At 46.2% G+C, this 25,217-nt stretch overlaps 1 long non-coding RNA gene across 1 annotated transcript in view; it reads right to left on the bottom strand.

Annotated features, from left to right (window-relative positions):
* Positions 1 to 703: 703 nt before the first annotated feature.
* LOC148145406 (uncharacterized) overlaps positions 704 to 25,217 on the bottom strand; it is a 28,549-nt gene continuing 4,035 nt past the window's right edge. Inside the window, exon 3 of the long non-coding RNA XR_015761280.1 lies at positions 704 to 3,449. This is a non-coding gene — a long non-coding RNA (uncharacterized LOC148145406). The remainder of the gene's footprint in view (positions 3,450 to 25,217) is intronic.

The following is a 25,217-nucleotide window of genomic DNA, read 5'->3' as shown; positions in this document are numbered from 1 at the left end:
ACGGAAACAGACCCTTCAGTACAACACGTCTGTGCCGACCAGGTATCCGAACCTAATCTAATCCCATTCGCCAGCACTTGGCACATATCCCTCCAAACCCTTCCTTTCATATACCCATCCAGATGCCTCTTAAATGTTGCAATTGTACCAGCCTCCACCACTTCCTCCGGCAGCTCATTCCATGCATGCACCACCCTCTGCGTGAAACTGCGGCCCCTTAGGTCCCTTTTCAATTTTTTTCCCCTCTCAGCCTAAACCTATGCCCTCTAGTTCTGGACTCGGCCCCACCCCAGGGAAAAGACCTTGTCTATTTACCCTATCCATGCCCCTCATTATTTTATAAACCTCTGCAAGGTTCCCCTCAGCCTCCGACGCTCCGGGAAAACAAGTGGTGAAGCTGGAACAGTTGACCGCGGCCAGGAGAAAGGTTGAGGCCTTGACTCTTGGACCTTCTCGACCTGTCCCTCACCCCTGCCCGCGTGGCCCTGGCTCCAACCCGTTTGGATGGTGGGTTTCTCTCAGTCAAAGTGCCTCAGATTGGCTCAGTTAGCAGCAGGTATACTGCTAACACCACCTGGAAGAAGACTTGGGGCCATCTCCCCAATATCCTGGCCAACAGATTTTCTGTTCTGTTCATGTTGCTGTCATGGGAACTTGCTTTTTTATGAAATTGATCACCATATTTTTTTGATTTTGATTTTATTGTCACATGTACCTAACTACAGAAGTACAGTGAAAAGTGTATGGCACAGTGGTTAGCACTGCTGCCTCACAGCGCCTGAGACCCGGGTTCAATTCCCGCCTCAGGCGACTGACTGTGTGGAGTTTGCACGTTCTCCCCGTGTCTGCGTGGGTTTCCTCCGGGTGCTCCGGTTTCCTCCCACAGTCCAAAGATGTGCAGGTCGGGTGAATTAGCCATGCTAAATTGCCCGTAGTGTTAGGTAAGGGGCAAATGTAGGGGTGTGGGTGGGTTGCGCTTCGGCGGGTCGGTATGGACTTGTTGGGCCGAAGGGCCTGTTTCCACACTGTAATGTAATTTAATCTAATGTAATCTAAATCTAAAAAAAACAACCTCAGTTATCCGAACAAGACGGGAAAGGGAGTATTTTGTTCAGAAAACTGATTGTTCGCAAAACTGATTGTTGGATAATTGATTATTTGGATAACCAAGGTTGTTCTGTAATCAGTTCTGCTGTAGTTCTGTTCTTGTGCAAATCCACGTTATAAGAAAATTGCGTAATAGCAGCACCACTTAAACTAATGGGACTGGAATTGTGTTATAGCCAACACACGCTTTAAAACTTTGTGATTTGGTAACAGTGTTCCCAATTAATCACATTACAGCGAATTTGCATTAACAAAACACACACTATAGGATATTGATCTGTACAATGTCACCACACAAGGTCCCATCTTAGGTACAAGTACCTAGACACAGAATCTTAAGAGCAAAGTGGAAAGAAAGAACAAAGTTACAAGTTAAACATTGCAGTAATTATAGTACAGCGTAAAACATTGCAGACATTAGTTTTGAGCAGAAAATTGTACATTAAAGCAGTGACTATACTTCAAATGTTGGATATAAAGTCCTTAGGGGTAGACCTTGAGGTCTGGAAGGGTGCTATATAAATCCAAACCTTTCATCTCTATCCTTGATGGGTGACAGCTATTTTCTTGCTGGGACAGAGACCTTTGTGGGAGTCCCAAGTTAACAGCAGGGAGTCTCATGAGCATTTCTCTATCTCCCTGTCTCCTGTCACTCTTCTCCATAAGATGGGGGTTGGGGAGGTGCTCAGCAGGATCCAGATGGTCAGCTAACACATTAAACCCAACCCCTTTTGTGGTTTGTCACCAGATGTCACCTGGTCTGATTGGAGAGTAAGTGGAAAGCTTACAGATAGTTCTTGGAGTTTTGCTATGATTGGTGTGACAAAATATACTGACAGTATATGAACGATTGGAGGCCAATCCCTTTATACAAACATGTGAACACACTAATTAGGTTCAGGAATAGGCCATTCAGCCCCGTGAGCCTGCTCCCCTGTTCAATATAATCATGACCAATGTGCTTGTGTTTGGAATTCCACATTCCCATCTACCCCTGATAGCCTTTGATTCTCTCACTGAGCAAGAATGTTTCTACCCTGGCCTTAAAAATATTTAATGAACCCTACCTCTACCACCTTCTGAGATTGAGACTTCCAAAGTCAGACAACCCTCTGAGAGAAATTCAATCTCCCCATCTCTGTAAGGGTCAGCGCTGGTTCTAAACTACTGCCAAAGTAAACAAACAAGGTGAAGGTAGAGGGGGGAATGTGATGTTTTGTGGACTGTATTCACTGTTATGGGAGTATAAATGCTACCTGATGAAGAATCACAACCACCTGATGAAGGAGCGTCGCTCCGAAAGCTAGTGCTTTCAATTAATCCTATTGGACTATAACCTGGTGTTGTGTGATTTTTAACTTTGTACACCCCAGTCCAACACTGGCATCTCCAAGTTATGGGAGTAGATTGCTTGTTGCACAAATACCCTGTCTTTGTGATCTTCACCTTTGACAGTTCTCTTCATCCACCCAATAAATGATTGTTTTTTAAAAATTTGTTGCCATTTGGGAGGAAAAGTCACTGCTCAGAATGGCCAGCTCCCACCATATTTGCCATACACCCCTCTCCCCAAATATGGCCGCCCTCCCAGCGCATCTCCTTAACCAAGATGGCAGCAACAGCGGGCAGCAGTGTTTGGCTCCTGAGCACAGAGCTCAGCCATTAATGGCTCATGCAACAGATTCTGCCACATCCACATGACGTCATCACCGCCTTTCCAGTTTGGTAAGGCTTTTATTTTAGTCATTTTTGTTGCCTGGCAGCCTCCTCCTGATGTCCTCCTGTGGGAGACCAAGGTCCCGTGTATCTCCATCCCCGCTCTAGCTCGGGTGGCAGCATCAGAAGATGATCCAGGACCCTATTGGTCAACTTGGAGCCAGGACCCTATTGGCTGTCTCAGAGAGAGGACAACCTCAGAGACGGCAGATGTGCAAGTGATATCACTGGCGGTGGTAAAAAGGAGCAGATTGCCAGGACCCCGGGGTCATGTCGGACAGCGGTGACTAGAGGAGCAGAGAGAGTGAAGGCTATGGAGAGGGAGAGATGAAGTTGTTTTAGTTTTATAATGTCAGTCTAATATAAATCTATTCAGTATTTTACCATTTACCATTTAAGATATATTCATTCATTTGTCTGAGATGGCACAGGAATGTGGCAACGTTATCCACTTTTTGTTGTACCTCGATATAAGTGACAATTTATTAAAGCAATAAAATAAATACATCTGTGCTTTTTTACAGATGAAACCTCCAGATCCAGTTGATTGAACAGGCAGCACTGTCAGCTCCATTTGAAAGCTGCTGCATTCTCAGTTCCTTGCCCCTGAGGCTGATCCAGTTACCCTGCAGGGAAACAAAATCGCAATGAGAGCTTATTAGCATCGTCTATGTTAACTGGATCCAGCTGAGCCCCCTGCAGCTCAGGGAGACAGAGAAAGAGAGAGAGGAGGGGAGGGGGATTTGGGTGGTAAGAGGAGAGATAGGAAGACAAGGAAAAGGAGAGAAAGTAGGAGGGAGAATGATTTTGAAAGATGGAGGAGAAAGAGAAAGGGATACATCACAAGATAAAACGAGAGATAAAAATAGAACTGAGACGAAAAGGTCAATAGAGATAGTGAGAAGGAAAGAGAAGGGGGAAAATGGAGGATAAATGCTGTTAATGAGATTTACTGCAACATTGAAATCTGGTAAGAGCTGGTTGTGATGTGAGTAATAAAGGATGATAGTAATTATTACTCACTGACCAGTGAACCTGCCACCACCAATCCTCGTGAGACTGTAACAATGTAGACAATGGGAAGTCCTGCACTGCTGTGGTAGTGAATCTGCCTTTTGTATATTCAATTCAGAATACAGACAGAAACATTCCAGAAGACTCCCCTGGCCTCGGAATCTATTCCGCCATTAGCCATGCGGCTGATGCAGCTGCCACCCCCACGCTGATTGATGATGTCACTTCCGCCCCCATCATGGCCACTCCCACAACCACTTCCTCCCCTCACAATTCCTCATGCATCACACGTGACATCACTTGCACCCTTCACATCATCGCTGATGCCACATGCTCAGTGACTTCCGCCACCCCTACTGCCGTGGTCACCACCACTTCCGCCCCCACCAGCGGCACTCACCTGCATTCTGCTGACATGCCCCCCCACAGACCCCACTGTCACTATCCCCACCCAGAACCCCGAGGGGAACACTACCCCTGTTCATCACTCCACCACCATTCCCCCCACCATCACACCTACTCCAGTTACAGGTTCCGCCCCCACTCCCAGCTCTACACCCACATCAGATCCCAGCTCCCAGCCCTGCTGAGTTTTCACCATCCCCCCAGACCTCCCCCTCACTGAGGACGAACGATCAGTCCTCAGCAAAGGACTCACCTTCATCCCCCTCCGTCCACGCATCAATGAATTTAATACACGCCGTGACGTCGAACACTTCTTCCGTCGCCTCCGCTTCCGAGCTTACTTACACAATCAGGACTCCCGCCCACCTTCTGAGGACCCCTTCGCCCACCTCCAACACACTGCATCCACCTGGACACCCCGCGCTGGCCTATTACCTGCCCTCGACCTCTTCATTTCCAACTGCCGCCGGGACATTAACCACCTCAACCTGTCTACCTCCCTCCCCCACTCCAACCGCTCACCCTCACAACGCACAGCCCTCCAATCCCTCTACTCCAATCCCAACCTCACCATCAAGCCAGCGGATACAGGGGGCACAGTGGTAGTCTGGCGCACTGACCTCTACACCACTGAAGCCAAACGCCAACTCGAGGACACCTCTTCCTACTGCCTCCTCGACCATGACCCCACCACCCCATCACCAAACCATCATCTCCCAGACCATACAGAACCTCATCACCTCAGGAGATCTCCCACCCACAGCTTCCAACCTCATAGTCCGGGAACCCCGCTCTGCCCGGTTCTACCTCCTTCCCAAGATCCACAAGCCTGACCACCCTGGCCAACCCATTGTCTCAGCATGCTCCTGCCCCATTGAACTCATCTCTACCTACCTCGACACTGTCCTATCCCCCCTAGTCCAGGAACTCCCCACATACGTTCGAGACACCACCCACGCCCTCCATCTCCTCCAAGACTTCCGTTTCCCCAGCCCCCAACGCCTCATCTTCACCATGGACATCCAATCCCTCTACACCTCCATCCGCCATGACCAGGGCCTCTAAGCCCTCTGTGTTTTCCTCTCCAGATGTCCCCAACAGTACCCTTCCACCGACACTCTCATTCGTTTGGCCGAACTGGTCCTCACCCTTAACAATTTCTCCTTTGAATCCTCCCACTTCCTCCAGACCAAAGGGGTAGCCATGGGCACACGTATGGGCCCCAGCTATGCCTGTCTCTTTGTTGGCTACGTAGAGCAGTTGATCTTCCGTAATTACACCGGCACTACTCCCCACCTCTTCCTCCGCTACATTGATGACTGCATTGGCACCACCTCGTGCTCCCGCGAGGAGGTTGAGCAATTCATCAACTTCACCAACACATTCCACCCTGACCTTAAATTTACCTGGACCATCTCTGACACCTCCCTCCCCTTCCTGGACCTCTCCATCTCCATTAATGACGACCGACTTGACACTGACATTTTTTACAAACCCACCGACTCCCACAGCTACCTGGATTACACCTCTTCCCACCCTACCTCTTGCAAAAATGCCATCCCGTATTCCCAATTCCTCCACCTCCGCCGGATCTGCTCCCAGGAGGACCAGTTCCACCACAGAACACAGCAGATGGCCTCCTTCTTTAGAGACCGCAATTTCCCTTTCGACATGGTTAAAGATGCCCTCCAACGCATCTCGTCCACATCCCGCACCTCCGCCCTCAGACCCCACCCCTTCAACTGTAACAAGGACAGAACACCCCTGGTCCTCACCTTCCACCCAACCAACCTTTGCATAAACCAAATCATCCGCCGACATTTCCGCCACCTCCAAACAGACCCCACCACCAGGGATATATTTCCCTCCCCACCCCTTTCCGCCTTCCACAAAGACCGTTCCCTCCGTGACTACCTGGTCAGGTCCACGCCCCCCTACAACCCACCCTCCCATCCTGGCACTTTCCCCTGCCACCGCAGCAACTGTAAAACCTGTGCCCACACCTCCTCCCTCACCTCTATCCAAGGCCCTCAAGGAGCCTTCCACATCCATCAAAGTTTACTTGCACATCCACTAATATCATTTATTTTATCTGTTGCTCCCGATGCGGTCTCCTCTACATTGGGGAGACTGGGCGCCTCCTAGCAGAGCGCTTTAGGGAACATCTCCGAGACACCCGCACCAATCAACCACACCGCCCCGTGGCTCAACATTTCAACTCCCCCTCCCACTCTGCTGAGGACATGGAGGTCCTGGGCCTCCTTCACTGCTGCTCCCTCACCACCAGACGCCTGGAGGAAGAACGCCTCATCTTCCGCCTCGGAACACTTCAACCTCAGGGCATCAATGTGGACTTCAACAACTTCCTCATTTCCCCTTCCCCCACCTCACCCTAGTTCTAAACTTCCAGCTCAGCACTGTCCCCATGACTTGTCCGGACTTGTCCTACCTGCCTATCTCCTTTTCCACCTATCCACTCCACCCTCTCCTCCCTGACCTATCACCTTCATCCCCTCCCCCACTCACCCATTGTACTCTATGCTACTTTCTCCCCACCCCCACCCTCCTCTAGCTTATCTCTCCACGCTTTAGGCTCACTGCCTTTATTCCTGATGAAGGGCTTTTGCCCGAAACGTCGATTTCGAAGCTCCTTGGATGCTGCCTGAATTGCTGTGCTCTTCCAGCACCACTAATCCAGAAACTCAAGCTCAGTGAAAATGCTATTATAAATAAATTACCCTTTAGATCTTGATAAGTCTGGTGTTCTTTTTGATTTTTTGACTCAAGTTATTATTTTATTCCACTAATGTGTGGACCAATTTGTAGCTTGGGTGCTCGTTGTTGTGGTTCTGTTCACCGAGCTGGGAATTTGTGTTGCAGACGTTTCATCCCCTGTCTAGGTGACATCCCCAGTGCTTGGGAGCCTCCTGTGAAGCGCTTCTGTGATGTTTCCTCGGGCATTTATAGTGATTTATATCTGCCGCTTCCGGTTGTCAGTTCCAGCTGTCCGCTGTAGTAGCCGGTATATTGGGTCCAGGATATCCTTAGTAGCCACACACTCAGATGACAAGCAACGTGAGTTCAACTGGGACAACACTACTATTATAGGACAAGCCAAACAGAGAATAGCCAGGGAATTCCTAGAGGCATGGCACTCATCCACAGATTCAATCAATAAGCCCATCGACCTGGACCCAATATACCGGCCACTGCAACAGACAGCTGGAACTGATAACCGGAAACGGCAGATTCAAACCACTACAAATGCCGGAGGAAACATCACAGAAGCGCTTCACAGGAGGCTCCCAAGCACTGAGGATGTCACCTAGACAGGGGACGAAACGTCTGCAACACAAATTCCCAGCTCGGCGAACAGAACCACAACAGTGTGTACCAATTATTTCGAATTCACTTATGAATATGAATAGAATAGGATAATATGAGTATTTAAAAACACAGGTCAGGTTTTACAGCTGATCAAACTCCAATCGATTGTTAAATGTTGCTGAGTGACACAACTAAGCACTGAACTGTGATTCACTACAGTCAGCATCCTACAATTACCACCACAAGGTGGCGGTGCAATGTCAAGTATGATGTGGAGGTGCTGATGTTGGACTGGGTCAGAAGTCACAAGACACCAATTATAGTCCAACAGGTTTATTTCAAATCACAAAGTTCTCAGAGTCCTACATTTCACCTGATGAAGGAGTGGTGCTCAGAAAGCTTGTGATTTCAAATAAATTTGTTGGACTATAACCTGGTGTTGTATGATTTCTGACAACGTCAAGTATATTGCTGACCAACACCCAGGGCCTTTAATTAGAAACAAAGAACTTTAATTATTTGGCACCTCTGACATCCCAAAGTACTACAGCTCCAAGGAACTATTCTGAATCACAGTTACTGATCGACTGGAAGGAAATATGGCAGTCAATTTGTACAGAAGATCCCAAACAAAAACCACCAATTAAAAGGCCCTTTATTTTTGCTTGGGATTTGCGCATCGTTCATTAGGTCGGTATTTAATGCCCATCACTGACTGATGCAGCAAAACTGGCAATGAGCTGTCTTCTTGACCTGTTCCAGTTCTTAAGACCCATAGTATTGTTAGGGAGGAAGTTGCAGGGTTTTGACCCAATGAGAGTGAAGGAATGGTGATACATTTCCAAGTCAGGATAACGAGTGGCCTTGAGGGGAGCTTGTTGGTGGTGGTTTTCCATGTGCCTGCTGCCCTTGTTCTGCTAGTTGGTAGAGGTGGCAAGTTCGGAAGGTGCTGCTGGAGGAGTCTTGGTGAGTTTCTGCAGTGCACCTTGTGCATCTACACTGCTGCCACTGTTGGTGGTGGAGGGAGCAGATGCTTGTGGATGTGGTACCAATCAAGCGGGGGCTGCTTTGTCTTAGATGGTGTCAAGCTACATGAGTGTTGTTGGAGCTGCACCCATCCGGGCAAGTGGGGAGTATTCCATCACACTCCTGACGTATGCCATGTAGATGGTGGACAGGCTTTGGGGGAGTGAAGAGGTGGGGGTGGTTACGAGAGGCAGTAGTAGGAGAAAGTTACTGGAGTAATAATCTCGAGACCCAGATAGATGTACGAGGGCATGTGTTCCACTCTGACCCCACTGGCTGGTGGAATTTGGATTCGATTCACAAATCTGGAACAACAAATCTGGAATTCACAGGCGACTGACTGTGTGGAGTTTGCACGTTCTCCCCGTGTCTGCGTGGGTTTCCTCCGGGTGCTCCGGTTTCCTCCCACAGTCCAAAAGATGTGCAGGGTCAGGTGAATTGGCCATACTGAATTGCCCATAGTGTTAGGTAAGGGGTAAATGTAGGGGTATGGGTGGGTTTCGCTTCGGCGGGTCGGTGTGGACTTGTTGGGCCAAAGGGCCTGTTTCCACACTGTAATCTAATCTAATCTAAAAAAAAACAAAGCTCATCTCAGCAAAGTTCCTGAGCAGAGGAAATCTGCTGTCCTTACCCAGTCTGGAATGCATGTGACTCCACACCCACAGCAGTGTGATTGATTCTTAAATGCACTCCGAAATGATGCAGCAAGCCACCTAGTTCAGTTTGGAGTGGACAACAAAATGGTGGCCTCTACAACAACACCCCATGCCCCATAAAAGAATGAGGGGAGACATTTGGATTGGATTGTGGCTCATGACAGACAGCCCAATGGATTCTGATCTAATGTTGTGGGGAATGTTTATCCTTCATCCACACCTGATTTTGTATTGAGAGGACTAAAAACAGGGATATAAAGTTCAATTGATACAAGATCTCACTGAGGCTGAAGTTGGAACATTGTGTGCAGCTTTGCTCAACACAGTTCAAGAAGAATGTGTGAACACAGTCTTCCAGGTTCATTAGGATGTTACCAGGGCTAACATTTGAAGATGTAAGCAACTTATGCTCAAAGTACTCTGCACTACAGTTCAGAAAACAAAGGTCAACCTGTTGGATATTGTCATTCCTATAAATTCGTGATTTGGTTCTTTCTGGGACATTGTAAGGCAGAAATAAGAAGCATAGGTGCAAATAAAGAATTAAAAGGATGTCAGAGACACTCCTTCACACAGAAACTGGATTGAGACTGTGATCTTCTGCCACAGACACTGTTTTTGCAGCAGATTCTATAAATAGAATCAAGGAATGGTTCCAGAAGATATAGAGGCCATTCAGCCCATCCTAAGTGAGCAGTCTACCCCATGCCATTTCCCAGTCTTCGCCCCGGAACCCTCCTGCACAATCATCCCCTTTGGATACTAATCTAATTCAATTTTGAACACCTCTCCTCCACATTGTCAGGCAGTCCATTCCACATCCACACCACTCACTTGCACGAGAAACCATTCCCTCGTGATGCCTTCGCTTCTTTTGCCCATAAAAGGTAAAAAAGAAATGAGAAGTGTTGCTTGGATTAAAGGAGCATTTAATGCAGAGTGAATGAGAAGCTATTCCAAGTTGTTTAAGCCACTAAATTGATGGGTTGAATAGCTTGTTTCTGCACAATAATATTAGAGAATTCTCATCAAACTCACAATGAAAATGGGAAATCCACTGGATTAATTTGACTTGGACTTTCCTCTTTGCTCAGCAGGTAGTGCTCTTGCAATGTCAGCCATTAGGAAATGCAAATTTAAACTACAATTTTTAAAAATTTCTTTGCAGTGGGACTGGGAATATCAATGCTTCCCGAGTGTGTGGTTTTAAAGTGAGCATCTTCACATTGTGGCTGAGTCTGTGAACAGCCGCCCCAAATGAACCCTCTTTTTTATGATATAGCCAACCCTCATTGCCCCGTAACCATGGTTTCCAGTCCTGTCACCCAGCGTGCTGTTTCTCCAGCACCACCTTGCCTCTAGGGCGTGTTTACATAGCCACGATTGGAGGACTTCTGGGCTCCCACGTGTTTGCTACCAACATGGCTCTTTAAGAAGCCACTTAGGGAGGCCGGGTGGGATTTTGCGATCAGTCCCCGTGTTCCCGCAAGTGGTAGGTGCTGGTTTTGATGGAAGCACCTCTCTACAGATACACAATCTGTTTTTATAACCCTCTGCACCATTCTTGGCATTTGACCCTGACACTATAACAATGGGAAGCCCACCTGTGTATTGGTTCCCATGCATTAGCTGTCCGTTGTGAATTGAATTGTTAACAGTTTAATGAAGCTGGGAGGGGTAAACCTCAGGGGTGTGGATTACTGTAAGCGTTTAGGCACTGCGTTTGTGCGTATGTTACAAGAGCCATGTTTAATGTGCCACGTACACATTCCATTTTTAGTTATGGTTCAGTGTCACTGTCGAAATGTTAAACCCCAACACTCTGACATGATTCTTAGGTCATTCAGCAATATTTAAGATCAGGTTTGATCACGAGAAACTCGTTGGTCTGTAGTTTCACACCCGATGGCCCTCCACTCCCATGTATCAAGCTGGCTCCTTCCTAACTGAGAGCTAGCTATTTATATTGCATTGCAGTATACCCAGATTCCAATCCATGTATTTAACCCACTTGGCACTGAGCCTGCACTATCCTGTACTCTGCACTTGCCCCATGCTCAATACTCGATCTTTGCTTTGTGTGTGCAGATCTCACTCACTGCTGCCCTCTCTCCAAAACTTCAACCATGTTCATTCAAGTCGGTATATAATTATCCACCTCATTAAGGCACGCCGTCTTTTATACATGAATGTTCTCTCAGCTCAGTGACCCCACCTCAAACATCCATTTCCAGACAGACAGTGTTCTCAGATTGCTGTGCTAACAACAACTTGCATTCATTTTTTAGGTTTTAACATAATAAAACAAAAAAAAGGTTTTTCGCAGGATCATAATCAGGCAGAGCTAAAAAATATGGCAGATCAAAGGACAGGTGACCATTAACTTGGTCAAAACCGTCGCTGTCCCCAAGGGTGAGGGAGAGATGGGGAGACAGAAAGGTTTACAGAGGAGGTCAGGGACTGCTGAAGGAATCCAGCGGGACAGAGTAAGGGGAGAACGGCTAAGAGATGGAGGAATACAGATTTCTTGGAGGTTTTAAAGATTGGAGAAAGTTATAGCATGTTGGTCAGAAACATTCAATAATCTATATTTATGAAATGCCTCTGACATAGTAAGAGGACCCAGCATGCCTCACAGGGGCAATGTCAGACAAAATTAACAAGGGCCACGTTCGGAGATGTTTATTGAAAATAACAAAAGCTGGGTAAAGGAGATAGGTTTTTGGGGGTGGCTTAAAGGAGGGAAGAGAGATAGAGAGGTGGAGGGTGTTTTGATCATAACAAGGTCAGCTAGGTGGACTTCATAGAATATGAGTTTTCTGATTGGGGCTGTTAACCTGGTCCAATCAGGGAGCCCTGGTTGACATAAAAAGGGAAGTGTCAGAGATACTGCACTGTGATAACTGGCACTGACTGAGGCAGTACTGAAGTCAAAAACTGTTCATGTGTAAATAAAGGGTGACTTGGTGATGGGATACCAGCCTCTGTGGGATTATTTCAGTGGCAATGAGAATAAAGCACACTCCTGAAGTAATTCACTCGCAACAGTCGTCTTTGAGTTGGGGTAAGCATTTCTGGTGTCGTGACTTTATTTTGGAAGCTTGACTTCTTTGATCCTGCCATCGAAAACTGGGCCCAGTATGTGGAAAGATGGGTTATTTTCTATGGGCAAATGTCATTGGGGCAAATGAAAACAACAAATAATTCTTCTGACTGCTTGAGGACCCACAATTGTTTCACTCATTAGGAGCCTAACTTTCCCTGAGGCACCAGATACTAAAGTTTTTCAGAAGTTGATAAATTTAGTTAAGAAATATTATGATCCCAAGTCTCCTCTAATTCTGAGACGCTATCAGTTTTATTAGCAATTTGAGAACCAGGGGAATCCATATCAGGATTCGTATCTTAACCTTGACTAGGCTAAGATGACTAGCAGAGGCATAAGGAGAGCCAACAAACATTGTGTGTGGAAAATCAAGTCTCATTAACTTAATTGAGTTTTTTGAAGAAGTGACAAAGAAGACTGATGAAGGTAGAGCAGTAGATGTTGTCTATATGGACTCAGCAAGGTGTTCCACATCATATACTGGATCGCTAGGTTAGATCACAGAATTAAGAGGGAGTTAGCAAACTAGATAAACATTGGGTTGAAGATATGAGACAGAGGGTGGTAGTGAACGGATGTTTTTCAGACTAGAGGCCTGTGACCAGTAATGCTCTGCAGGTCCATTGCTTTTTGTAATTGATATAAATGATTTGGGTGTGAATGTAGGAGGTATGTAGATGACACAGTGAAGTGTACAACAGGAGCTTGATCAGATGGGCAATGGGTTGAGGCGTGGCAGGCGGAGTTTAATTTGGATAAGTTGTGAAGTGCTGCATTTTGGAAAGGCAAATCAGGGCAGGACCTATACACTTAATGGTAGGACCCTGGGGAGTGTTGCTGAACAAAGGGATATAGGGGTGCAGATGCATAGTTTCTTGTAAGTGGAGTCGCAGGTAGACTGGGTGGTGAAGAAGGCATTTGGCACGCATGCCATCATTGGTCTTTACTTTGGCTATAGGAGTCAGGAGGTCAAGTTGTGACTATACATGATGTTGGTGTGGCCACTTTTAGCAAACTGTGTATAATTCTGGTCTCCCTACTATAGGAAAGGTGTTATTAAACTTGAAAGAATTCAAAAAAGACTTAAAGATTTTATCGAGATTGGAGGATTTGAGTTATAGGGAGAGGCTAAAATAAGTTGGGGTGATTTTCCCTGGAGCATCAGAGGCTGGGGGTGACCTTATGAAGGTTTATAAAATCATGAGGGACATGGATAGAGTAAATAGCAAAGATCTTTTTCCCAGGGTAGGGGAGTTCAAAACTTGAGGGTATAGATTTAAGGTGAGAGGGGAAAGATTTCAAAGGCATCTGGATGGGCCAAATAGTGGCAAATGGGACTAGATTAGTTTAGAATATCTGGTAGGCATTGACAGGTTGAACTGAAGGGTCTGTTTCTGTGGTGTATAATTCTATGACTCTATGTGACTTTGGTCTAACCCTTAATGACAGACGGTTTTGTATGTGGGATTTATGATGTAACCATGCAAAAGCACCTATTAGTTGAAGCTCAAGTGGATTTCAAACAGGCAAAGCAATTGGCTTAATCATTGGAGAATGCAGCAAGTGGAGCATATGAGTTGCAGGATATTGTGTCGGAAATGAGCACCCTCCCCAGTCTGACTGAGCTTGGGGAACACCATTTGAGAGAATGCAATTGCATAGCCTCATTCAGGACATATCCTGAACAGAGGGACCTGAGGTAGGTCCAAAGCAAAACCCAAAACCAAGCCAAGCACCAGCCAAATGGTTAAAATGTTCTTCAGGATCTGGGCTCGCAAGCCATTGTAGTTGCTGCTGGTATGTGGACTCGGGACAGCAAAACAGTCCCACTGGACCGAAGGTCAGTGAGAGAACACATAGGCTGTTATCCAGGAGAGTGCACGCCCTGGAAAAGCCACCTACATCTGCTTTGGGACAGTTACATTGCTTAGCAGCCATTTAGGCGGCACAGTGTCACAGTGGTTAGGACCGCTGCCTCACAGCGGTGAGCTTAGGTCTTTCCTTGGGCTGGTAAATTATTACAGAAAATTCATACCTTACCTGGCCTCTATCCAGGCACCTTTGCATTGACTCTTATAAAAGGGTTAGCCGTGGAAGTGGACTTGTAGCCAAGTCATATCTTTCAGGCAAAGGAAGAAACAGCTACCATCGTCTAAGGGGTTGGCACACTATGATCCCAAGTGAGATCTGGTATTGATTTGCGATGCCTCCCGAATGGCACTGGGGTAGTATTAGCTCATAGGTGGCCCAGAGGAGAGGAGTGCCCAATAGCGTAGGCATCCAGGTCTTTGGCTAATGCAGAGTGTAGATAGAGAAGGACAGGTTGACTGTCATACTTGGAGTCAGGACGTTCCACCAATACCTTTATGGATGTAAGTTTGTAATAATAAAGGATCACAAACCCGTGCTGGGTCTACTCAAAGAGGACATAGCTTCAGGCTACATTCACCAGTGGCCTCTAATACTATAATTACAAGTTGGAATACCATCCAGGAACCAAATAATGAATGCGGATGCATTGAGCTGCCTCCCGCTGGCAGACACACCAGCGATGGTACCACCAAAGGAAGAGTACGTAATGATCTTAAATCTTAAGACAGTCACAGTTGACAATATGAGACTTTGAAGGCAGAAAGATCCGATCCTGGCAAAACTGGAACAGCTGGCGGTGATGGGGGAAGCTAAAGGGCCATCACAACCAGAAATGAAACTTTTTCGTACCCAGAGATCACAGTAGAGAATGGCATGTTATTATTGGGGAGCAACAGTTATTGTCCTGAGCAAAGGTCACCACCGGGCACTGGCTGAAATCCACCAGGGTCATCCAAGGGCTTCCCAAAATGAACATGTTACGTCTGATGACCAGGATTGGATGCAGACATGCACTGGTGGCCCAAGAAGGACAAAAGTTACTGCCAGCAGCTTCCCTACATTCAGGGGAATGGCCATGACATACCCTGGACTCGGTTACACATCGACTATGCAGGTCCCTTCATGGGCCCAATGTTCTTCATCATTGGAGACACCCACTCAAAGCTGCTGGACTTGCATAAGGTTCATTTATCAACATGGGGACAGTGATAGAAAAACTGTGAACATCTTTTGCAATTCACAGAGTCCCGGAAGTGTTGGTAACAGACAACAGGCCATCGTTTACCATCAGGGAATTTGAGTATTTCCTAAAGTCAAATGGCATTCGACACATAAGGACAGCTCCATACCATCCATTATCCAATGGTCTGGCTGAAAGAGCAGTCCAAACATTGAAGGCAGGCTTAAAGAAACAGCCTACAGCTTCACTGGATACCAAACTGTCCCAGTTACCATTTGATGATAGGACCACCCCTCTTGCAACTACACGGATAGCTCCAGCAGAGTTATTAAAGAGGAAAAGACTCAGCACCAGGTTAAAGCTGATCTTCTCGGACCATGACTAGGGGGAGGGAGGATGAAACAGCATCAGGAATGCCAATGTCGGACACAAGACTAAACAAATGAGACAGTTTACTTCGGGGGATAAAGTTTAGTGGAGAAACCAACCCATGAGCTTATACTCAGAAGGGGAGGGATATAGTGATTGTAATGAGGCAACCAGGTGGACCTCACAGAATATGGGTTCCCTGATTGGACAAGATTCACAGCCCCAATTTGAGAGCCCTGGCTAACAGATAAGAACAGAAGTGTCAGACATCCTGTTCACTCTGACAGCTGGCTCTGAGGGAGCTGGGTCAATGTCATGGACTCTCCACATGTAAATAAAGAGTGACTTGGTGACGGGATAACAGCCTCTGTGGAGCTATTTCAGAAGGCTGTAAGGGATGATGTTCCAGAGTTTAGGGTAGATTGGACAGCTGTATGTACAACTATCTACAGTGGATTCAAATTGGCAATGCACAAGAGGCCAGAATTGGAGGTGGCTGGAGGATTATCAGACTGGAGGAGATTACAGAGGTAGAGAGGGGTGAAGCCATGACAGACTCAGAAAACCAGGGTGAAAATATTTAAATTTGAGCTGTACTTTAGCAGGAGACAGTGAAGGAATCAGTGCACAAAGAAGTAATGGGTTTCAACAGGGTTAGATGCAAATCAGGACAAGGACAGAGGAGTTACAGAGAAGTTTGAGTTGATGGAGGGTTGAGCATGGGTAAGTAGCCTGGAGTGCTTTGGAAGAATCAGTTTAGAAGTAACAAGGCATGGATGAGGGCTTCAGCAACAGCTGAGACCGAATGGAATCAGTCACTGAGACAAAGGTGAAAATAAGTGCTCTTGGACAGTGGGACAGAGGCTATATTCGACAAAACTATTGGAAATGGCTGAACTGTATTGGACAGGTTGATTGTAGCAGGGTTTGAATGATGATCTCTCAGAAATATTTTCCTCTGGGTCCCTCTATCAGGGAGTCAGCACTCAGTATTCACACTGAGACTGGCGTCATTCCAACCTGATAGAATCAGGCAAAGTCCAAAAGGTGGGTGTGCACCCTTCCCCACCACCTACCACCCAGCATCCCCCTGCCATCACCCCTCCCTCCTCTTCTCCTCTGACCTCACTCCCACCCTTCTCAGTCAGGCTGCTTGTTTCATTTCAGGCTCCTTCAATGTGCTGGTGTGTGTGTGTGTGTGCAGTGTCACGGTGGACACCCAGTTAGGTTGTGAAAGTGCATCATTGCCACTGTGCCTCCTCGCATTCTCCAGCCCTCGGGCAGCGGGTATGGGTGCAGGGTTCGATCTCCATTCAATTTGGTTTGGAATGAACAGGATTCAAACCTTATTCAATCCAACTCAACACTTGGATCAGTTTGAGCAGGAGCGAGCTGAGAGAAAAAACCTCTCTCTAGGCCGTTATCAATCTGTGAGTCTTGGACTCTATGGAATTCGGGTTTCAGGGAATCAGCACATCTGAAAATGATGTGATTTAATCAGCATTAGCCCAGGTACTTAGGCCTAGAGGCTTCTTAACAATGGGCTAGATGGTTAATAAGCTTGGGAGGATTGCAGGGCCCATAAGGAGCAATAGGTAGCACAGATCTGTTCGTAGAAGAAACTAACTGGTGCGGCCATCCCTAGGTACAGGCCAGGCAGGATTCAGGGTCAATGTTTCCCAGGTTTGGGAATCTAGAACCCGGGGTGTCACAGTCAATACTTCTTCCGAGGTCCCATCCTGAAACAGGCTCGCACGGAACCCCAGAGGAACCTCTGAGTGGTGACGCGGCCATTCTCCTGAGAGGGAGCGTTGGTCACAGTCTCAGAGTTAGGGAATAGGCCATTTTAGGTCTGAGATGAGGCAATATTTCTTCACTCAGAGGGTGGAATTCACAACCTCTGTGAAGGCCACGGCACCGATAATATTCAAGAAGGAGGTGGATAAATTTTTAGATTTTAATGGTATCCCAGGGAATGGAGAGAAAGCAGGAATGTATCATTGAGACAGAGGATCAGCGCTGATCAAGTTGAATGATGGAGCAGACTCAAAGAGCTGAATGGCCTACTGCTCCTAGTTTCTAAGTTTCTATGTCCTAGCTCTGCTGCTTTAGTATCTGAGTTCCTAGCAAGTTTTGAGAACAAACACATCGAGTTAGACCCCATCTACCGCCCACTGAGAAAAAGAACAGGAAATGACATCACCACAGGAGATGACATCACCAACCCAAACATATAAATAGAAAGCAGGAATTATCAGCAGTGCTTTGCCCAGAGGCCCACTGAATATGTTACCTAGTAGGGTGACGAAACGTCTGGAAATGAACCTTCCAGCGCAGTGAGAAAACCTACATCCAGAATCTCAGTTCCCCACAGATGGAAGGTCCACTACATACAGAAAGTGAGCCAACACTGAACATCCCAATCAGCACGAAGGGAATTGGAGTTAATGTTTCACTCTTATAACCTGTAGTGGGTTTTATATAAAAAGTGAAAGAACTGTGGATGCTGGAAATCAGAAAGAAAAACAGAAGTTGCTGGAAAAGCTCAGCAGCATCTGTGGAGAGAAAGTAGAGTTAATGTTTCAGGTCCAGTGACCTGATGGTAGCTAGGAAAATGTTGCTTTTTTATGCAGAAACTAGGCTTGGATGTGCGTAAGGAGAAAATGAAGACTACAGTGCTGGAGCTCAGAGTCAAGACTGTAGTGCTGGAAAAGTACAGCAGGTCAGGCAGCATCCAAGGAGCAGGAGAATTCCTGATGAAGGGCTTAAGCCCAAAATGCCTATTCTCCTGCTTCTCCATTGCTGCCTGACCTGCTGTGCTTTTCCAGCACTACATTCTTGGATGTGTGTAACCACGCTAAACTGATACAGCTACTGTGAGCAATGGGGTCTTGAGCAACACCGTCTCGGAGTTTACTTGGTAAATCCATTGGAGATGTTGAGGCCCCGCTCTTCCTGTGTGGTCTGACCACCATGTGAGCTCCACAAAGTTCAATCTATGCAGGACAAATTGGCAGATTTTCATTTTACACTGCAGTCTGTCACAGTTAATAGCCAATACTTTGTGTTAAACTCTCTGGAGGGAGGACTTGGAACTCACAACCGTTCGACTCAGAGAAGAGAGTGTTAACATTAATTGTAAATTGGGATTGGCTGCTTTCTTTTACAATGAAATGCATTTGACAAATTAGCCTAATAGCCACATACAGCCAGAATCACTGCGGAACACGTTCCAACCAATGTCAGCAGCTCCCTCAACACAACAGAGTGGTGATCTGTGTAGCAGCACTTATTGTATGTGAACATAGCCAGGGCTGCATGTTCCCTGATAAGGACCTCTTTGGATAGTAGATATCAGTGTTGGTTCTGATCAATAATTTGTGTGTAAAATTCCATCTTGCTTCATCCAAGTAGGAATACATACTTACTTCCATTTCGCAACTGACATTCCTAAGCAATTGTAAAAGAAAAACACAGCACTCAGCCAGGACTCTGGAACTATAGGCTGGTAGTCCATTGATAAATATTGGGACTATATTCGGCTGAAATTAATCTTGGGCATTATGGCAAAAAGAATGATAGACTGTCGTGTAGCCTGCTATACAATTGCCCTGACCACATAGGAAAGGGAGGAATTAATTTAGTTCTTGATTTCAGAAAATTCCAATCATTCATTAATGTCCTTGAGGGAAGGAAACTTCCTGAGTCTTAAGTGTCCACTGGCCAAATGGGGATGGGTAATACCTGCTGGCCTAACCAGTTACCCACAGCCTGTGAATGAGTAGATCACAGCTGGCTTGTACCTCAAGCAAATGGAATGTTGGCTTTCATAGCTAAAGGAATAGAATATAAAGGTAAGGAAGTATTGTTGCAACTATATAAGGTATTAATAAGACCACATCTGGAGTATTGTGAGCAGTTTTGGTCCCCTTATTTGAGGAAAGATTAGATTAGATTCCATACAGTGTGGAATCAGGCCCTTCGGCCCAACACTGACCCTCTGAAGAGCAACCCACCCAGACCCAGTCCCCTAAAGATGTAGTGGCATTGGAGCCAGTTCAGAGGAGGTTCACTAGGTTGATCCCAGAGATGAGGGGTTTGTCGTACAAAGCGAGATTGAACAGTTTAGGCCTGTACTCTCAGGAATTTAGACGGAGGAGGGGGGAGATCAAATTGAAGTATTCAAGATGATAAGATGTGCGAATAAAATAGATGTGGAGGGGGTGTTTCTTTTTGTGAGGCATTCTAGGACGAGAGGTCATAGTCTTAGGGTAAGGGGCAGCAAATTTAAAACAGAGCTGAAGAGAAACTACTTCCCCCGGAGGGTTGTGGATCTGTGGGAATTCACTACCCCAGAGTGCGGTAGATGGTGAGATAGTGAATACATTTAAGGAGGAGTTAGATAGATTTTTAGTTATTAATGGACTGAAGGGTTAGGGAGAGAAGGCAGGAAAATGGCGTTGAGGAGCATATCAGCCATGATCGAACAGCGGAGCAGACTCGATGGGCTGAATACCCTAATTCAGCTCCTATATCTTATGAACTGAGGAACCTCATTCCCAAGCCCTCGGTGCATCTATCTAATTGAAACCTCAGTTTTGGCAGTTTCACTTGGAAGCCACATAGCATCTCCGTTGAAGTCCATGGGGGAGAGTTTCCCTGGGCAAGGCAGCAAAAAGGGACTGACCATTTGCTACTGCCCACCTTGTGACCCCCATCTCACCCCCTTGTGTCACAATGTTCCCGTGTAGCAATTCAAATTGTTACTGAGCTGAAGATTACATTGAGGAAGCTGAGGGGACAGCCAGCCTGAAATCTATTGCTCAGTGTGGAAATGACCTGAGTAGATATGGACAGTCTCAATAACAACAACTACAACAGAGAGGGAACATGAATTGAACTCCTGCTTTTGGTGTCTACATAGTGATCCCAACCCAAAAGAGCACCTTCACGGTGCCTCTGAAAGGCAGGTTTGGCCTGGGGCTTTGATGCCCCAATGATGTGATTGCCACTACTCGGGGTTTGAATGAGCCCACAGGCAAGTTGCTGGAGCTTGCCCATGTGCCATCACACCCTGGCCAGAGACAGTGACTTCAGGAGAGGATGGGGGGACAAGTTGGGAAACGTAAGTAGAAGTTTAGGTCCAGCAGATGGATAAAGCTGGGTGACATTATGTCAGAGAGCCCTGGTGCAGCTCCTTGTGCTCAGAATTTTTGTTAGCAATTCTGATGGAAAAGTTATAGAGGAGGCCACATCTCTATATTGGGGCCTCCTCTATATTGGGGAGACAGGCCGCCTACTTGCGGAGCGTTTCAGAGAACACCTCTGGGACACCCGGACCAACCAACCTAACCACCCTGTAGCTCAACATTTCAATTCCCCCTCCCACTCCACCAAGGGTATGCAGGTCTTTGGACTCCTCCATCGTCAGACCACAGCAAAACGACGATTGGAGGAAGAACGCCTCATCTTCCGGCTAGGAACCCTCCAACCACAAGGGATGAACTCGGATTTCACCAGTTTCCTCATTTCCCCTCCCCCCAGCCTGTCTCAGTCAAATCCATCAAATTCAGCACCGCCTTCCTAACCTGCAATCTTCTTCCCGACCTCTCCGCCCCCACCCCAGTCTGACCTATCACCCTCACCTTGACCTCTTTCCACCTATCACATTTCCGATGCCCCTCCCCCAAGTCCCTCCTCCCTACCTTTTATCTTAGCCTGCTGGACCAACTTTCCTCATTCCTGAAGAAGGGCTAATGCCCGAAACGTCGATTCTCCTGTTCCCTAGATGCTGCCTGACCTGCTGCGCTTTTCCAGCAACACATTTCCATCTCTGATCTCCAGCATCTGCAGACCTCACTTTCTCCTCAATCTTTTGAACCAACCTGTTTAGATATGATAACACCTTTGAGACAGTGGAACATGAATCCAGGCCTTCTCACTCAGAGATAGGGACACTACCATTGCACTGCAAGACCCCTGAAGTCTTAATGTTTTTAATGTGAGCCTGCTCAGAGACGTTAATACATACATCTAGAGTAGGTGTGGCTTGCACTCAGACACATTTCCAATTCACCAGAACAGTCCTACAGGAATAAGTCTTAGTCACACCTCTAGGTGTAGGCAGTTGTAACAAAGTCTGAACTGTCTGAAAGCTCAACATTCTTTAGGTGGTATCAGCTTTTTAGATCGGCAATTGCTTGGTGAGGTCACACAAAATACCTCTCACATTTACCACTTTATAAAAGGCACCTTTGAAACTGACACTAATCCAATGGCATGAGCGACAGCAACAACTCCTGTCGAGTCTTTTGCAAAGAAAAGAACGTCAGCAAGGGTTTGAATTATACAGAGAGGCTGGATAAGCTGGGACTTCTTTCCCCGGAGTGTAGCTGGTTGAGGGGTAACCTTACGGAAGGGAATTAACTAATGAGGGGTACAGATAAGGTGACTGGCAGGAGTCTTTTCCCTAAGTGGGAGATTTCAAGACGAGGGGACAGAGTTTTAAGGTGAGAGGAGAAAAACTTTAAAAAGTCACGAGAGGCAATTTGAAACGGGAGATTGGTTCATGTGTGGCTAACCACTGAGTCACCGTGCTGCCATAGGGAGACGACTTAGTGGATTCAGACTGGAGGTCGAGATGGAGAGATGTTCCTGGTTACATGGAGAGGAAGGAATCTTGCCCCTTCTCCTGCAGACCAGTGGAGTCCTCCAGCAAGATGACTGTGACCGAATACTTCCCCTGTTAGGTGGAGAGGCACAGCCCATACTCTTCTCTGGTGAATTTCTAGAACAATTCTTCAAGTGTTGGCGAAGCCTTGATAAAATACACTGAGCAGACTGCCAATATGTTCCAAAGGGCCTCTTCATAGCCCTGGGCAGAAATGAATGTAAAATAATGAATATCCCTTTAAGTCGTACTTGAAATCAATATTGTATTCATTCCCAAACAATCTATTTGCTGTGAAGAGAGACTGGATATTGAAGCCCTTTACTGAGCACTAGCAGGTATCTTCAGTGGTAATCAGCTTTGTTAATGATCTTCCAAGTGGCCATTCCTAGAATTGGGCTTCAGCTCATTTTCCCAAATGGAGTCTTGTGCTAACCCTAGGTTCAACCAATATTTCAGCTGAAAACCTTGTGATGAAGAAGAACTCAGTGCTGAAAATCACCCCTTCCTTCTTTGGATTGACGTTAATTTTTGTCAAAATATTCTTGTCAAGCACTGAAGGGTGTTGAACCACATTGAAGGTGCATGTTGTTGTTGCTGAAAGGGACAGTTTGTTCTTTTTCTGAGATCTATGTTTTTAAAATGCTCGATTTGAGTGCCGCAGCAGGAAAACAGAAACACTCGGGTGTACAAAATCTTGGCATTCTGACATGCTTCTGGAAAATGAGATTAAGCAATAGGATCCCAAATCCACAAATAGAATTAAAGCTGCCAGTGGGTTTTTGTGTTTGTGAACATTGCGCAGCTCCACTGGCATTTCCAACAAACTGTGTCCGGGATTCTCAGAATTTAATCTGGCAGATGTTCAGAGCACTGAAAATTATTGTGAGATTTCACTGAAACTAGATCCTTTTTAACTCTTTCCAGTCAGACCTACACACACTGGCCAGGCTACAAATGCCTGCAGAATCAGTCAGTGGATTGCTCCCCTGTATGGATAAGTCAGGTATGGGCCTGATCTTATGCTGTCAGGTGGACTGTATCTCTTTCTGCCAAGGTTCATAAGTTAATATGTTCATAAGATATAGGAGCAGAATTAGGTTATTCGGCCCATCGAATTCTGCTCCACCATTCGATCATGGCTGATCTGCTCCTCACCCCCAATTTTCTGCCTTCTCTCCATAACCCTTCAACTCATTACCAATTGAATATCTGTCTAACTCCCCCTTAAATTTACTCACTTCGGGAGTAGCAAATTCCACAGATTCACAACCCTTTGGGAGAAGTACTTTATCCTCAAGTCTGTTTTAAATTTGCTACCCCTTTTCGTAAGACTATGACCTCTCATCCTATAATTCCCTACAAGAGGAAACATCCCCTCCACATCTAGTTTATCCATACCTTTTACCATCTTGAATACTTCCATTTGATCTTCCTCCCCTCCGTCTAAATTCCCGAGAGTACAGGCCTCAACTGTCAATCTCTCTTTATACGACAAACCCCTCATCTCTGGGATCAACCTAGTGAACCTCCTCTGAACTGGTTCCAATGCCACTACATCTTTCCTCAAATAAGGGGGCCAAACTGCACACAATACTCAAGGTATTTCCCACAAGAGGAACACCCCCTCCACATGTATTTTATCCATACCTTTTATCATCTTGAAGACCTCAATTTGATCTCCCCATATTCTTCTAAATTCCAGAGTGTACAGACCCAAACTGTTCAACCTCTCTCTTCATACGACAAACCCCTCATGTCTGGGATAGCACAAGAATAATAGCCAGTTGGGATGTGTGACTGACTTCATTGTTGTCCTGACAACAGAAAAAAATATCAAATGGCTGCAGTTGCTGGAAATTCTGAATTCTGAACAAACAGTACAGGGAACTCAGCAGGTCAGACAGCATCTGTGGAGAGAAACAAAGTTAACGGGCGCGATCTTCTCGGGCTACCCGGAGATTTTTAAAGGCTGGGTCAGGGCATCTTAATTGGGCAGAAGGCAGAGGCTCAGTTTCCGGACCCAGGTTCATCCTTTGATTTTAGGTGCTCAGGGCCTCTCAGGTCGGTCGGCTTTTCTAATTTCAATTGTTAGGACTGATTTGCAATTCATTATCAGGCCACAAATACATGTTATCACCCCAGCCTACAGGAATTGCATTCAGGCTAGGATGTTAATAAGCATTCTGTTACGTCTCACAGTCAGAATGTCAGTATGCCTTTAAGACACACAGTCATGATATCATTACTGTATCATAGCATATGACCTGAAAGTAGAAAGGTCTCATACTCCATCTTAGCCCAGATATTTGAAGCATGGTTCTCTACTGGAAGTACATTCTATTGTAACCTAATAGCTTAACGTTAGCCAAGATAGTTATGTGCCTGAGGAATGCCATGCATATGCATAATAGTTAGCTGTGATAAATGGAGTCTTGATATCTATGACTAGTTTTCTTTAATGTTACAGGAGATAACCTAAGCAGTACTGCCTTGGATAAAACATCCTATTAGAGGCAAACACACACCAGTCTTATTAACAATAAATAGAAGCATGCATGTTCACAAACTGACTAAATATGAGATATCCACCTGACAGACTTAAATTAGAGTCATAGAGATGTACAGCACGGAAACAGAACCTTCGGTCCAATTCGTCCATGCCAACCAGATATCTTAAATTAATCGAGTCCCATTTGCCAGCACTTGGCCCATATCCCTCCAAACCCTTCCTATTCATATACCCATCCAGATGCCTTTTAAATGCTG

Source organism: Chiloscyllium plagiosum, unplaced genomic scaffold (genome assembly GCF_037043375.1).
Source record: "Chiloscyllium plagiosum isolate Xiang-an unplaced genomic scaffold, Cpla_swu_hap1 HiC_scaffold_24, whole genome shotgun sequence".
NCBI lineage: Eukaryota > Metazoa > Chordata > Chondrichthyes > Orectolobiformes > Hemiscylliidae > Chiloscyllium > Chiloscyllium plagiosum.
This window is presented reverse-complemented; position numbering and strand designations above follow the sequence as displayed.